Here is a 17,097-nt window from a genome sequence, read left to right as displayed (position 1 = left end):
TTTATTTTTAGTATAACTGTGTATTGTGTTTTCTTATGATATTGTGCATATGACACTAAGTGGTACTGTAATAGCTTCACACGTCTCCTAGTTCAGCCTAAGCTGCTCTGCTAAGCTACCATTATCTATCAGCCTAAGCTGCTAGACACCCTATATACTAATAAGGGATAACTGGGCCTGGTGCAAGGTGCAAGTACCCCTTGGTACTCACTACAAGCCAGTCCAGCCTCCTACACATGGGTAGTATTTCCTGGTACCTGTGGTATGTACGAGATCCCTCCCCACCCTTGCAAAGGACACAAAATTGGATTATGCTTCAGAAAGAGAACAAGGCGGAGTCATATGTTCAGAACTGCCTAGTTCATGGCTTCTGCCTCCTCAACCAGCCTCAGATATGGTAGTGAGTTGAGAACGTATTCACAGGTTAGATGTAGAAGCAAGCTTGCAAGACAGTCCCACCACTAAAGCCCATCAGAGGGGTATGCCCCATGTAGTAACAAGACACCAAGCAAAGACCACTGACATTTCAAAACAGTCTCTTAGTCTACGCTAAGAGCCTTATTACATATGGCATTCTGTTTGCGCCTGAGTCGGGATTATACATAGTACAGATTCACCACACCTCCAAGTCAGTTTCTTTATGCAAATGTCAGCAATTTTGCAGTGGGATAGATTTTTGAAAAGGTAGGAAACAGTAAACCATGCTGTAATCAGGTGCCCAAACTTCGATACTGCATGTTATGCCTCATTCTGACCTCCCAAACTTGAAAACAACCTGCAATTCCCAGCGTTACCTGCATTCTGCTGTATTAGCATTGCCCCCAGCCACAATTACAGGGGCACTAGTAATGAAACCCTCAATTGCAAGTCGTGACCCAGCAAACATGTCAGTTGTCAGATCACACCCTCATTGTTTTGATTAAAAAAATAGTGGGACGTTTATCCTTGCCACTTTTTCACTGTGTGCTATAGCTCCTTCACCCAACAAATGAACACCGCATGAGGGAATGAATGACACCTCTGAGGATCCACTGTGACCTGTGTGCCCTTGCATGCAGATACCAGCCCTTCGAGCATTTGAATACCAAACATCTATTATTTCATTGCCAAGAAGCAATCTGGGCTACACCACACGCAGCTTAAGCATATAACTACATTTTTTGCAAGAACGATGGGACAGCTTCGACTGCCCTAATAGAATGGAAAATGTTTAAAGTTGTCATGAGAAGCCAGAGTATCAAGATAACAGTGGACATTAGACTGACAGTTATAGGAGGTTCTAAAGTTAGAGACTGCTGTGCGAAACTTGGAGACGCGACTTACACACATGGATACACTAGAAGAGCTTTGCCCAATGAAATCTAAATATTATGACAAACTTGAAATCTTTATATACCAAGATTATTCTTCATATAGCTAAGATACATAATGAAGGTGATAAATCTAACCACCTGTTAGCTCGCCTTGCGAAACCTGCACCCTCATATGCCAACACCTTGCTCATTGTCTCACCTTCTAATGTAGACACCAATACACAATCAGATATAAATACTCCCTCTTATGAATACCACCGGGATTTGAATTAAACACATGTGGGTCCAACACCTACTGAAATAAACGTATTTCTTCCAGAGACCTTGTTGCCCGAATTTAGAGAGTCACTAGACTTACCTATTACAGTAATATGTGACTTAACGAGAGGCAAAACACTAGGCTGGGATGGTACCCCATCCAAATTCTTCATGTTGTTTTTTTCTCTATTTGGCACCTAAATTACTTAATTACTTAGAACGTATGACTGTGGGGTCCCATCACCCCTCTGCTAGCGAGGTATTGATCACTGATATGCTGAAACCTCACAAAGATCCCTAGGTATGGCTTTATATTTGACTTTGTCTATGTTAAATTTGATTTATACAATCTTTAACAAACCCTTGGCTGCAGATTGCTTCCAGAACTCTTCTGATTGGTTCTTATTGATCAAGGGGATTTTAATACTGGGCCATTACACAACCCTCAACCTTTGAAGATTAAGGGACATCATAAGTAGTTTCTGTGGGGTCGATTCCATGCACTGCATCTAACAACCTAAACCTGGAAAAGGCCTTTGATTCTTTCAATTGAGTATATATTCATGAATTGCTTGGGCTGTATAGGATAAGTTCATTCTTCTGTAGGAGGGTACATGCGCTTTTTACTAACCCAACTGCTAGAGTCAAGAGGGGACTGAGTGTCTCTGACAAAAATTGGCAGGGACACTCGTCAAGGGCGACCTTTCTTGCCATTAGTGCCTGCTCCGGCTATTGAGCATTTAGCTGCCCACATGTAGCTCTTGGGATTAAATTGTGGCATGCCTATACAAGGGGTGATACGTGCAGCCCACCTACACACTGATGACATTTTGCTATTTGTTAGGGATTTTATGACAGATATCTCTAGTACAATGCAAACATTATATAAATGTACACTGATCTCACGTTTACAGGTGAATTACTCAAAATCCCGCATTTTAACCTTGCACCCCAGATACACTTCATCACTCCAACAAATTTTAGAAAACAGATTGCCATAGGGAAGTATAACATCCAGTACATAGTCATAAACATTTATCATATTGCAAGCTATTGCCAAGGTGTGAACCTGGGCAAAGCGGTAAACTCTCTTCCCTGAGAGATTATGTTTTGCCACTCTGTTATGACCTGCATAATGCTAATTAAGATGGTGTTGCTTTCTTGACTGATATATTTTTTATGACTATCCCACTTACTGTTGTGTTGGATCTAAACAAAATGGTATCTTTGAATAATTTGTCTTTTTCATCTGATAGCAAACGTGTAAATTCTGTCAACCCACCCACTTTTGTGGACAGAGGTAAGTGCAGCACAATAGACTTCGTGTTAGTATCTGAGGATCTGGCCCGGAGTCTAACCCATTATGAGGAGAGGCCTCTCCCCTATAGTGACCACAATCCAATGATTATTGGTCTTGACATACCACTGAACACTTGCCCTCTTACCCTGCAAAATCTTCCCGTATGTCTCTCAGCAAATAGGGGTGTCTGAATAAAGTGGGACCGTATTGATCCACACATTTTTCACAAAGATCTTATCGCTGAAGATGGCCCAGATGTTTTCGCTGCCTTTCTCCAAATGCTAAGCCTAGTTTGATTCAAGAACGTTTTATAGCTATTTGTGGCGCTGCTGCCTGTCTGTAAACAAGCAATAAGCCATCTAAAACTCACTTATCACATTCTTGGTTTAACTCTGACTGTACAATAGCATTCAAATCTCATAAAAGGGCCACTAACACCATCCCACGCAATGCAGAGGAAATTAGTACAGCAAGAAAACTGCATAAACAAGCAATAGAAAGAAAGAAAAGGGAAATCCAAGCTAAAGTCTGGGAAGACCTTGCTGTTGCAGCCAATTAAAAAAATAGCAGCCTGTTTTGGAAATGTATAAACTATCCCTTTTTCTCAGACCTTCCAGCTGGTGGCATAGAGACAACATCCTGGAACATGACTGGAGCAATCATTTTTCTGTCATTTTTAACTCCCATAACGTGATGGCTGATCCCTTTGCAGAACCACCAAACAATCCACTCTTCTCTGATGAAAACTGGCTTAATCTTAATGATTTTATTAGAACAGTAACAGTTGTTCATACCATTCAGAGTGCAGCACAAGGAAAGGCCTTAGGCCCTGATGGAGTTCCAATAGATTTGTTTAAGAGCAACCTAGAACTCTGGACGCCATACAAATGTATTTAGAGCAGCTTTCACAAAATCCCCGCTTGACTTGAGGGGAGGATCTATTGTAGTTCTGATATACAAATAAGGGGACAGGAACTTCCCAGCATGATATCGCCCAATTTCTTCGATAGATGCTACAGCTAAAATATTAGGGGATGTCATACTGGGAAAACTTGCAAAATGGGCGGAAGGTGATTTGTTTTTTTCTCCAAAATGTCTAGTTCTTGTTCAGTGGTCTTTAGACCACCGAACAAGAACTAAACCTATCCCTTATTATGAGGCACTACATCAAGACCAGGAGAGTTGCCCTCCACATGGCCTTCATGGACCTTTCCAGTGCCTTTGATTTGGTAGACAGAGGGAAATTATGGGAATTGATGGAGCTCACAGGGGTAGAACTCCTTTGCTGAACCTTATTAGGCATTTGCACTGGGGAACGACGACTAGTGTTAGCTATACACAGCATGGAGAGTGCACACGCCCCATAATGGTGGCAAGAGGGGCAAAAGACAGGGCTGTATCTCAGCCACATTTTTGTTTTTCTTGTAGATCAATGCGTTTGATTTAACCCTGAGCTCCTGTAGTAATGATATCTCTAAAATTGTCTCTAATCCTGTCCCAGTTTTACTCTATGTGGATGACACGGTTTTAATTGCACGGACAGCAAATTGCTTGCAAATGTTCTTAAATGGTTATAATTTTTTTATGATTAATTTAAATCTTAAAATAAACCATCAAAAATCTTTTATCTTAACTAGTGGTCCTAAAAATACAAAATCAACAGGCTTTTTCACAGGGAAAACTCCAATTACTAAGATTTCCTATTTTAATTACATAGGTATTTTATTTGAAGCGCATCTGACCTGGGGCAGTTTAAAAAACCAAAGAACTCACAAAATGGGGATAGCTTGTAACTAAATTTTTTAATTTGCAACAAAGCTGAGCCATAAGTCGATAAAGGAGATGATTCAACTTTACAAGAGTAAGGGCCTCATTACGACTTTCGCGGTCCTAAAAGTGGACTGCCAAAGACATGGGGAGGATGTCACTGTCATAACAGTGGCATCTCCGAGCATAATACAGTGTTCCCACCTGGCTGACCAGCGGGAACAGTGGTAGGATATTGGCCTCGGCTCCTTTACAGGAGCCGAAGCCAATATTCTAGCACTCCAGTAACCTTGGAATGTGCACTGTCTTATTGAAATGAAACGACTGAACAAGGGTTACACAATTGGAAGTCTCTTCTGTAATAGGGTAATATTGGATGTTATTGGTCTGCAACATCCTAACACAGCAATTCCTAACATATGCCAGAGTAAACATGCATTAGTTAAGTTATACCACATTCAATCTACTGAACCTCGTGTACATGAAATTATTCATACATTGTACAGTGTGGGAGATAGTAATAAACTAATAAGAAGGCAATATAGAGTCCATGTACAACATGTGGATCTTTTGCATGCTAAACTTTGCGCTTTATGGGAGTTAGACATTGCCAGATACTTAAGTGGTTTGGAGTTGCAAAAATATCAATGCACCGAAATTGAAGTATGGTGTAAGATATGTTTTAAATATATTCAATGTACTATATTAAACAGAGAATACTTGACACCCAAACAAATTTGTAAAATGTATATAGGTGCTAATAGACATGCCCCAGATGCTTTGTAGCCAAAGCTGATTTAGTTCATATGCAATGGTCTTGGGGCTTACTGACGGTTTACTGGGACGAGATAATTGGGGTACTGCATGATGCTGGATAAATAATACATTGGTAACTTATGTGGTGGGCCTCTTTACATGCCCCAAATCCAATAAAGCATCTCGGAAATTCTTAAACCTTGTCCTACTCTTAGCAAGATGCAATGTTAAGATGAACTGGAAAAATGCCAAGAAATGGGCGGTTACTTACCAATAATCTTCATTACTCCGATTCAACGACCTCCCCGTGATAATCTATAACATATGAGCATATGCACCTCCCAACATAACAATTACCAACCTGATTTGAAATACCTGTTGCCCATCCCCAATATCTCTTCCTGGATTCCCCAAGTCTAACATTGAAGCTGACAGTCAGAGAGTGTTGGGAAACTGGACTGTACTTGGAAGGTCGCTGAATAATGAAGATTACCGGTAAGTAACCGGCCATTACCTCCTTGTCTGATCAACATGAAACCACCATCAAGATCCTGAAGCTGATCTTGTTTCATTGTCAACAATATCTTCTAAATCAAGGGAATCTGAGAAAAGTCTGTAGTGACTGAAGCAAGTCACAGGTGAAATAGTTTGTTTATTCAAATACATGAGCTACCCCATTGTAAAGAACAGACACTCAGGAGCTCCTTCACACTCAGCACCGTTCAACTGTCATCAAACCACCTCACAAGCAATCAATCAATCTCTTGTTAAGCACGCTACACACCCGTTAGGGTCTCAAGGCGCTGGGGGGGGGGGTTGCTACTGCTCGAATAGCCAGGTCTTGAGTCGTTTCCTGAAGGCCAAGAAGTCCTGGGTCAGACGTAGGTTGACGGGGAGGGAGTTCCAAGTTTTGGTGGCAAGGTGGGAGAAGGATCTGCCGCTGGTTGTGGTATGAAGGATGCGTGGGACGGTGGCGAGGTTGGCAGAGTGGAGCTGGCAGGTGGGTAGTTGGAAGCTGAGACGCTCATTGAGGTAGGCAGGGCCTGCGTCATGGAGAGCCTTGTGAGCGTGGATGAGGAGTTTGAAGGTGATCCTCTCATTGACAGGGAGCCAGTGTAGGTCTCTGAGGTGGGCTAAGATGTGTTTGTGGCATGGGATGTTGAGGATGAGGCGTGCAGAGACGTTCTGAATACGTTGAAGTATCCTCTGGAGCTTGGCTGTTGTTCCCGCGTAGAGTTTGTTGCTGTAGTCCAGTCTGCTGCTGACGAGGGCGTGGGTGACCGTTCTTCTGGTTTCAATGGGGATCCATCTGAAGGTCTTGCGAAGCATGCGAAGGGTGTTGAAACATGAGGATGAGACGGCGTTGACTTGCGGGTCATGGTGAGTGATGAGTCTCGTATGAAGCCAAGGTTGCGTGCGCGGGTGGTGGGGGTTGGTGCGGTTCCTAGGGTGGCTGGCCAGCAGGAGTCGTCCCATGCTGAGCGGTTGGAGCCGAGGATCCAGTCTTATCCGAGTTCAGTTTGAGGTGGCTTATCTCCATCCAGTTGGCATTGGCATGCAGTCCATTGTGGAGATTGATCTTAGCGGTGGGAGGGTCTCTGGTGAGTGAGAGGATCAGTTGGGTGTCGTCCGTGTAAGAGACGATGTTGAGGCCGTGAGATCGGACGATGTTGGCGAGCGGCGCCACGTAGATGTTAAAAAGGGTTGGACTGAGAGAGGATCCTTGGGGGACTCCGCAGATGGTCTTGGTGGCTTTCGACAGGAACAGAGGGAGGCAGACTCTCTGAGTTCTACCGGAGAGTAAGGATGTGATCCAGTTCAGGGCCTTGTGGCGGATCCCTGCTTCGTGGAGGCGCATGCGGAGGGTGTGGTGACCTCACAAGGTTCCAACGCAATGGCATTCCAAGCTAAAATGTTTAATGAGGCTTGAACACTGACATTTGAACAGGCGGATTGAAAACTGACACCTGACAGGCTCAGGATTACAGTACAGTTTCAGTAGTACAGAGTCATAGATCAATTACCAGGCCAACTGAATGACATCACATCCACCTTCCAGGCTTTCAGGGAGGGTATAATTGTGCAAAACATGAGGAAGCTGAGCGTTCTTCTCTGAAGCAAACAGGTCTGTCTTGGGAAGGCCAAGCCTCTCTATCAAGTTCCAAAAACCTCCCTAGTCAAAGACATGGACTACAGACCTGGAAACACCCTGCTCAGCTGATCTGCTGTGATGTTCTCAACCCTGGGAAATGGCTCACTCCCAGAGACAACAAATTCAACCTAGCCCATGGACAATTCTGCCATGCTAAACATTCAAGGGTGAGACTGTCACACTGCCTTGATGATTCAGGTAACATACTTTTACCATATTGTCCGTTCTGACCTGAACCTCTTGTAAAAACATTCAGCTGTACTGCTTTCAGTTTTCTCCATTTGGAGGAGGTTACGGCTTCCTGAATAGACCAAAGATCCTGGTTCATATGTTGCCCCAGAACTGACAAAATAACACTACTAGCAGGGAAGAAAAGGGGAAACCCTGATCAGGTTCTCCTCCTTCAACCTCCACTGTATCTCCTGGGCAAGAGGAGGATTGACTATAATGGAATGGTTGCTGTTTGCTAAACTGGTGGATCATTTCGACAGCAGATATTTCACCATGGGTTACATATAAAGTCTTGCCCAAGGAAGAACCATCACTGTGGAGTCCATCAACCTGTGGGTCCTTAACCATGGTCGGGCTGTGGCTTGTCTAAAGAAGAGTCAAAACTGACTGCAATGTCCATATTCTCAAAGGGGGGAAAAACACCTTCCCAAGTTTGTCTGGAAGCGGCCCCCAATGAACTGCAGACCCTGAGAAGGTATCATATGGAATTTCTGTTGGATAATTAGAAGTACGTGTTGTGTCACAACTCTGTAGACCTCTTCAGTCTGAGCTTCCATCTTCTCGAAAGATGCACAAATTAACCAATTATCTAAATATGGAAAAATCTGATTTCCCTTAGCATGTAAATGTCCCATCAATTGTGCCAACACCTTAGTAAATACCCTGGGAGAAGATGAAAGACTATATGGTAATACCTGAAACTGGTAATTCTCAGATTTTTGACTTGGTGGAGAATGTCTGCATTGTGCAGCATTCTGTCCATCATCTGTTCTTTTTGCATCTGTTGCCCCAAGTGGGAAGGATATGCCCAGACTTGGGTCCTGTGCTCACTGCACCACTGGATTCAATCTAGCCTGGCTGAAGAAGGGTGACACCCTGAAACCGGTCCTAGGATGCTTGTTTCGGGTCCAGGAAGGACCTGGCTTGGCAGTTCGGGCTGGACTGTTCCCATTGGGAACAGGGTCAAAACTGATTTGCATATAGCTGGGTCCAAACTGGGGTGGCGTGGTGAGCAAAAGGACAATGGATTAAACCCACATTTTTGCCACTGGGGGTGAATGTCTGCATTGTTCAGAATGCTGTCCATCAACTGTTCTTTTTTAATTTGTTCTACAGGAGGAGTATACGCTTATATGTTACTGACTGTGATGGGGAGGTCAGATGAGGAGTTAATGGCACTCTACAGCCATTATGTGCTTGAGGTAAAGAGTATCTACTGGTGTAGAAAACAACCAGCAGTATTATGAAAAACCTTTATAGCACAAGCATGGGATACAATATTTGAAACCTTAATATCTGAAAGTAAAGATGAATGTCCTTCAAAAATACAACCTGATTATCACTATAAACAATCTTTACAATATAATGCTTTGTGTGCTTTGGGGGCATGGCCAAGATGGTGGAGAGAGCAGACGTGTGATTCACTGCTCCATTGTGGCCTGCCGATTAACTGAGTTCATCCTGGGCATCCTCTCCACATGATACATATTTACAACCCCTACACCCCCCTAACATACCTGCTATAGGTCTCCAGCTGTGAAACTTGCCCCAGCCTGCTTGCAATCACCAGATTGCAACACGGGCCCTGCAGGGGTAAACAGCAGAGGAATTGGAGGGCGCACTGAGGCCCAGGACTGCCAGCTGGCGGGCAGCCCCGTTGTTGGTGTGTTGCTGGCCGACTGTGCAGAGGAGTGGCTGTGGTTGGCCCCAGTGACTGGCTGTGCTGCACCACCCCTAGCAGGGACGACACTGGCCACTGGCACCTTGGGGCTGAGAGGTGGGGTGGAATTAAGTTTGAGCGGACCTGGTCTCTGCCGTTGACCACTGGCACCTGTCGGACCGTCTGGGGGGATCAGAGAGACAGATACCTCCACCTCTGCACTGTAAGCAGGAAACAGGGCGTTGTCCTGCCACCTCTGGAGAAGAATCATTGACAGCAGACTCGCCTGGCAGCGAAGAAAGGTGCGAGATTTACGGGCAGCCTGCGCCATTTTGCGAGCTGGCGCTGCACGAACTGCTCCATTCAGTCCATTGAGCCTGTTGCTAGGATAGCTGGCACCCCACGGCATCCACAACGTTGCCCACACTTTCCACATAAAAGCTCCAAGACGAGGGGCAGGCTGGGGTGGAGGACCCCACCCTTCCTGCTGGCTGCCTACTCTTAAAATGCTCACAACTGAACCTCCTCATTCTTCCTGTCAGTGCCCAATGTAATACCATTACGTGACGCTGTGAAACCTTTTGCCCTCAGGGTGCTCCTACTTCCCTGGTTGCTACCTGATCTAATTCTGCCTCAGCTTTGCCTGCGCTGAACACTGGATCCATCATCCACATCAGCTCCTGTTGTTTTCCCTGGCACGTTGGCCAGTCTAAGAGGTACGTAAGGTAAGCGAACTAAATTGACCTGCCCCCCATGGGACTTTGTGGGGACATTGCATTTTGACGCGGTGACCAGCATGTTCCCCCACCTCTGTTGTCACTAACTAGCCTGATACTTCCACCAGAATCCCTGCCTTATCAAAACCGACCATTAACCCTTCCAGTGCTAGCCACTACAGCACAAACTCTATTACAACAGATTTCCATGGGAAAGGTAGCAAACAAAAGGCATCCAAGGGCTGATCGCCCCCCCTTACTAAGGGAAGAAAATAATCTCCAACTGGCTGAAGGCCCGCACTTCAGGTCAGAAGGCCCAATGTTGCAAGACATTCTCCAGGCAATTACCACGTCACGAGAGGCACTAGAGACTAAAATTGACACCTTGGATGCCGAATTCGGAATCCTAAAGCACGACCATTATAAGTTGGCTGACAGTTACAACAGTTGAACGGAGTTCTCAGAAATCCCCCACAACCTGGTTGATAAAAACCAGAGACTGATTACCATGGAAATAAGGTCCGTGTTCTCGAACGGCGCGCAGAGGATGCTGAAAATCCCTCAAGAACAAAATTGGGCTGCCTGAGAAAGTTGAGGGTCGGGACATGATATCTTTCTTGGAAAATTCGATTAAGGATGAACTATCTCCTACAGATCTTCAGTCAATCAATCAAACAAATTTCTTAAGCGCACTACTCTCCGGGTGTGGTCTCAAGGTGCTGGGGGGTACTACTCGAAAAGCCATGTTTTGAGGTGCTTTCTGAAGGTTAGGATGTCCTAGGTCTTGCGTAGGTTGGTGGGGAGGGAGTTCCAGGTTTTGGTGGCGAGGTCGGAGAAGGATCTGCCGCCGGAGGTGGTGCGTTAGATGCGGGGGACTGTAGCGAGGGCGTGGTCGGCGGAGCGGAGCTGTCAAGTTGGTTTGTGGAAGTTTATTTGTTCGTTGAGGTAGGCTGGTCCGGTGTCGTGGAGGGCTTTGTGAGCGTGTATCAGGATTTTGAAGATGATCCTTTTGTTGATGGGCAGCCAGTGTAGGGATCTGAGGTGGGCGGAGATGTGTTTGTGGCGGGGGAGGTTGAGGATTAGACGTGCGGCTGCGTTCTGGATTCGCTGGAGTTTTCTCTGAAGCTTGGCTGTGGTCCCTGTGTAGAGAGCGTTGCCATAGTCCAGTCTGCTGCTTATGAGGGCGTGAGTGACTGTTCTTCTTGTTTCTAAAGCAATCCATTTGAAAGTCTTGCGTAGCATGCCAAGGGTGTTGAAGCAGGAGGATGATATGGCGTGATTTGCTGAGTCATGGAGAGAGATGAGTCCAGTATGATGCCAGGATTGCGTGCATGGGTAGTGGGTGTTGGGGGTGGTCCAAGGGCGGTGTCTTTTTGGGGCCAAAGATGATGATCTCAGTTTTATCTGAGTTCAATTTCAGGTGGCTTGCTGTCATCCAGTTGGCGATGGCGAGGAGTCCGGCTTGTAGGTTATTCTTGGCAGTAGATGGGTTCCTCATGAGGGAGATGATGAGCTGAGTGTCGTCAGCGTATGAAATGATGGTGAGGCCGTGGGGGAGGATGATGTTAGCGAGAGGAGCCATGTAGATATTGAAAAGGGTGGGGCTGAGGGAGGATCCTTGGGTGACCCCACAGATGGTCTTGGTGGCTGTAGACCGGGAAAAAAGGGAGGTGAACTCTTTGGGTTCTTTCGGAGAGGAAGGAGGTGAGCCAGTCCAGGGCTTCGTGGCGAATTCCGGCATCAAAGAGGTTTGGTGGCATACGGTGTTAAAAGCTGCAGAGGGATCTAAGAGGATGAGGGTGACGGTCTCGTTCTTGTCCAATCTGGTCCTGATGTAGTCTGTACATTTCATCATTTTTCGCTCTAGAGAGGGCACATTGAGTTACTGCTCGCCCACCTCGCCCTGGAGGTCCTCCTCGCCATGAGTAGCGAAACTGTTCTATTATAGGAACAGGGACACAATCCTGGCTCAAGCCCATAAAAAAAAAGAAATTACACTGGACAACAGCAAAATGATGATTTTTCCTGACTATACCAGGGAGGTCCAGAAACAGAAGAGGTGAAACGCCAACTCTGCCAAATGGGGCTGGCATATGCAAAGCTTTTCACAGCCCGCCTCAGGATTGCTGCACATAATACCATACAATTCTTCAGTAAACCCCAGGAAACATGGTCATGGATCAAAAGTCAGACACACCGGGATCACCGAGGTGCACAAGAGCCCCAGCAACCAAAATCAGCATGACTGACAAGAAGGACATGACTGGCACTGAACGGCTCCCCATCAGCCGTGGAGGCCCAACGAGCTCAACAGCAAGCAATTGAAGACATAGCTGCTCTGCGGGTGGGGCGTGAACCAGCCCTACTACATTGTCTATGGACCCTGACGCGGTGGACGATAATAAAGGCTCTCCCCCGAGCAGTGATCCTGTCACCTCTGACTATTCCTGCTCAGATTCCGAGCTGCCGGCAATCACACCCAAAACTGCAGAAGATCTGCTTTAAAATTCAGCGTTAAAGTGCGTTGGTGCTGTTGTCACCCTGTACACACTACATTTTTGAAATTGCATTTGCACTATCCTAATCTTGCCCCCACACTAAGCCATAGCTACCTGTTAATTAAATGGTTTAGCCAATTTCAAGGCAAGTCTTATGTGAGGCATAATTATGGGGTGGTTACGATATGTTACTATGGTGGGCCGCACCGGCCCATTGTCCCACACCACTCCAACTGAGAGTGGGCGTTCCTACTCTAATGTTGCTAATTATGTTGGTTCTGGATGGGGAGGGTCCACATACTGGACCTGGGTAGTAGGAGTTGGTTGTTTCAAATATTCTATGTTTTATTGTCCATTGTTCTGCGTGCAATTGGGGACATTACTTCCTTGGGTTGCACTACCCCACTCTGCCTCTTTCCACTATCGTCCCATCAGGTCACTTCCCTCAGTTATTCTCCAGCACAACCTAAATGGTAATTTCTTCATGATATAACATAATCTCATGGAATGTGAGGGGAATCCACTCCATATTGAAATGCTGTAAGGTCTTCTCCTATCTCTCCCGACGTGGTGTACACATGGCTCTCCTCCAAGAAACTCATATCATACAAAAATAAGGTCTTGCACTACAATGCAGATTGAGAGGCCAGGTGTATTACACAACATACTCAGCCTTTACAAGGGGGACACTGATTTGGATCAGTCCAGAAGTTCCATTTCAATAGACTGTCCATGTGGTTGACCCTGAGGGACAGCACGTCACTGTTGTGGGGCGACTAGATAGGAGAGATGTCACGATTATAAACGTATATGCCCCAAACCTGAACCAAGCACGTTTCTTCCCAGCCCTATCTCGCCAACTCGCTCCTTATGTGATATGTGAGGTGCCTATGGAGGGTGATTTTAGTTGTATAGGGGACTGAAAGTGGACAGATCCCACCCCCTATTGATCGATTCACTGATCTACAAGTTAGCACGCTCTTACATCACCTGGCAGGAAAACTAGAATTTGTTAGATTCTTGGCATGCGCTGCACCCACAGGATAGAGACTATTCTTATTATTCAACACTACGCGATCTCCATGTAAGATTGGACACTTTTCTTTGCACCCCATCAATTCACCAGAGAATACATTAAATAGAATACTTAGCAAGAACGATATCCCATCACAGCCCAGTGCTACTTCACTTACAATAGGGTGATGATCCACTCCCTATGCCCACATGGAAACTGAAAGAGGATGCCTTAGTGGATCCTCAATTCAGGGAACAAATAGAACAGTACATACAACAGTATTTTACTGATAATAAATAAACTACTAATACAAGAAGCATGGAATATGATGCTTTTGAAATATCCTGAGGGAATGCTGTTAGGCCGAGATGGTTGTGATCCAGAGAACATTGCTCCGGGAGGTACCAGCTGCTGAAACCACACTGAGACACTTGGAACAGGGCAGGCCAGAGGTGCTAGTTGATCAGACGACACTCCTAGAACCTAAAAAGAAGGTTGCCGAACAAGTAGAATGCCTCTGTTGCTTTCATTACAAAAATGACACGGTCAAGGCCCACACAACACAAGATCAGGCAGGTCAATTACTAGCCTGGCCAGCAAATCCCATCAATAGAGACCATAGTCAAAATAAAAGCAACATCAGGAGACCTATTACACAGACAAACAGATATTAATAGGGAATTTTATACATACAATTTGTCCCTATATAAAAGTAAATCACTGATTGCCCCAGGCGAAATAGATGCCTTCCTCACTCCTTTCATTCCCTGCAATAAATCCTGATGAAGCCGAGCACTTCGGAGGAGATATTACTTTACCTGAGGTGAGAGCTGCCATTAAACATATGGCATGAGGGAAAACTCTGGATACTGACGGTTTCCCAATAGAGTTTTATGCCACATACGGTGACAAGCTGGCTCCTGAATTAGTGGAACTATTCAATGAGGCTAAGACATTAAAAGTGTTTACTACTACTACAAAAGAGGCAATAATTGTCCCACTGTTGAAACCAGGGAAACCTCCTCAGGACATCAAAGCATATTGCCCTCTATCTTTACTAAATATAGATTATAAAATATTAAGCTGGATCCTAGCCTCTAGACTCCTCCCACATATGTCCAGATTGATTCAACAAGACCAGGCATAGTTCATACCGGGCTGTAATACGGCGTTGCGAAATCAACGTTTGCTACTGATATTGGAAAAAACTTCCACTACGGCAACGCTTGCCACGTTTTTTTCAATGGATGTCAAAAAAGCTTTCGACAGCCTGGAATGGGACTTCCTTGCTGAGGTCATCTGGCACTTTTGACTAGGTGAGGGCTTTTTAAACTGGGTTCATATACTCTACTCAAGCCCTAGTGCTAGAGTGAAGACTGGCAAACACATCTCAGAGAGTTACGGCTTAGAGTGTGGCACCATACAGTGCTGCCCGCTCTCCCCCTTACTTTTTGCATAAGCTATGGAACTCATATCGCTTAGGGCCAGATGGGGGCAAGACTATCAGGGTCCGAATGTTCTAAGTGAGCAACAGTAAATAGATCTCTGTTCCGATGACCTGCTGCTGTTCCTCCAGGATGGTCGATGGGACATGGGAAGGACCCAGGATCTCTTAGAAGAGTTTGGCTCCTTATCGGGCCTGAAGGTAGATTTTCTAAAGTTCATCCTGTTCCCTGTTCATCCTGGAACACCCCCGCCCCCTGCACTGGGCACCTTAACGTGGGAACCCAACTGCATAATGTACCTCAGTACAAGAATTTATCATACTTCTTCTGCTATTCTGGAGGGTAGTATCCGTCGAATGATCAGTTTATTAAAACACAATATAGATTTCTGGCGTTCACTCCCTTTATCGGTAATGGGCAGGATAGCGTTGCTTAGAATGGTAGTCTTACCCCAGCTGTTCTACTATTTCACGACCTTACCTACCAAAATTTCTGTGCTCTTTTTAGAGAGCTAGATTCGCTGTCCATAGCCTTCATATGGGGGACGAGTCGCAGGCGAGTATCACTCACCACCTTACAAAGGCCCACTGAAGCTGGAGGCCTAGCAGCACCTATTATGAAACATATTACTTTACTGCACAATTGCAATATTTTACACACTGGACAAGGGGATGTCAATACCCCGCCCATGAATGACAACTGGTCATCCCAGATGACTCCTCGATGCTGCGTCTCCTCCTGGGCCAGAAACGGCAAAACACACTCTTTCAACAGAATATGAAGTGGTGGCATTTGTAGGTATAGATGTTTACAAAAAACTAAAACTAAAACATCATATTCCCCAGGCTTACCAATAGACTTTTTGACTATGCTCCCACATGGAGGCAGTTGACAAGGGCTCCTGCACTTCAATGAGGCAGGGATCACCACGATAGGCGAGCTATACGGGGAAGGCACATTACTTCCATTTGAGGAACTGCAAATAGCATTTGACTTACAACCACAACACTTTGTCTCCCACAGGGCATTGACGGCTGCAGTGAGGAGACACTGGGGTTCAGGCTTAGCAGAACCACCCACACACAACCGATGCTCATACGATGCAACTGCGTCCGGCACATTCAAAGCAGTTACCTATCTTTATTGAAGGATACGAATGGATCCCGTCCAACCGCTATCCTCTCCCTCTCAGAAATGGGAAATTGATATAGGAACACCTATTCACGAAAAAATCATCCTAGAACGGGTACTCAAAATATCCAGGAATGCTAAATTCCAATTCTTTATTTTTTATATGCTACATACAGCTTACTTGACACCAGGCCGGATTAATACAATGTTTAACTTCACTGATGTTAAATGCCCAAGCTGTAGTCTCACTGGGGTGGAATTTTTCTAAATGATGTGGTCCTGTCCACCGCTTACTACTGGCAGGAGATTATCGACACTCTATTGGAGATTGTTGAAAGAGACATCCCTCAGGACCCTTCCTACTGCCTGAGTAATTTCCCCCATACATCGAAAACGAAAGTAACTAGCAAATTCATGGATCTGGACTTCATCCTGGCTAAAAGGGGAAATAACTAGCTATTGGAAATCGGTGATGAGCCCTAGGTATTCACATGGAAGGGGAGCGTCTAAAGTGGGCTGGATCTTAAGGCAAAGCCCTTCTGCTCGAAGCCCGCGGCACCGCCACCCATTAGATGGGGCCAGAGCTTGGGAGGGACTGGTAGAGGACCTTAGACAGTTGATAACCCCTCAGGGGGACTCCCCAGTATACTCTACATAACTATCAATAGGGCCTGACTTGAATGGGAACCAAAGCTCGGGGAAAGGCCTCCCCCAGAATATCATGTGTTTTCCCTTTATTCAAGTGCAATGCAGAGCAACACTTACTAACCTCTGCGCACAGTGGGGGTTACTGGGAGAGATGCGGGTGAGGGAGTTTGCTGGGACTACCATGCATTACATATATAAATGTTATGA

At 45.5% G+C, this 17,097-nt stretch overlaps 1 protein-coding gene across 1 annotated transcript in view; it reads right to left on the bottom strand.

Moving 5' to 3' along the window:
• Positions 1-17,097, bottom strand: part of LOC138288314 (chloride anion exchanger-like) — a 94,539-nt gene that overhangs the window by 55,251 nt on the left and 22,191 nt on the right. The gene's annotated exons all lie outside the window — the stretch shown is intronic.

This window comes from Pleurodeles waltl, chromosome 4_1 (genome assembly GCF_031143425.1).
Source record: "Pleurodeles waltl isolate 20211129_DDA chromosome 4_1, aPleWal1.hap1.20221129, whole genome shotgun sequence".
Lineage (NCBI taxonomy): Eukaryota > Metazoa > Chordata > Amphibia > Caudata > Salamandridae > Pleurodeles > Pleurodeles waltl.
The sequence above is the reverse complement of the archived record's forward strand: the minus strand, read 5'-3'. Positions and strand labels throughout refer to the sequence as shown.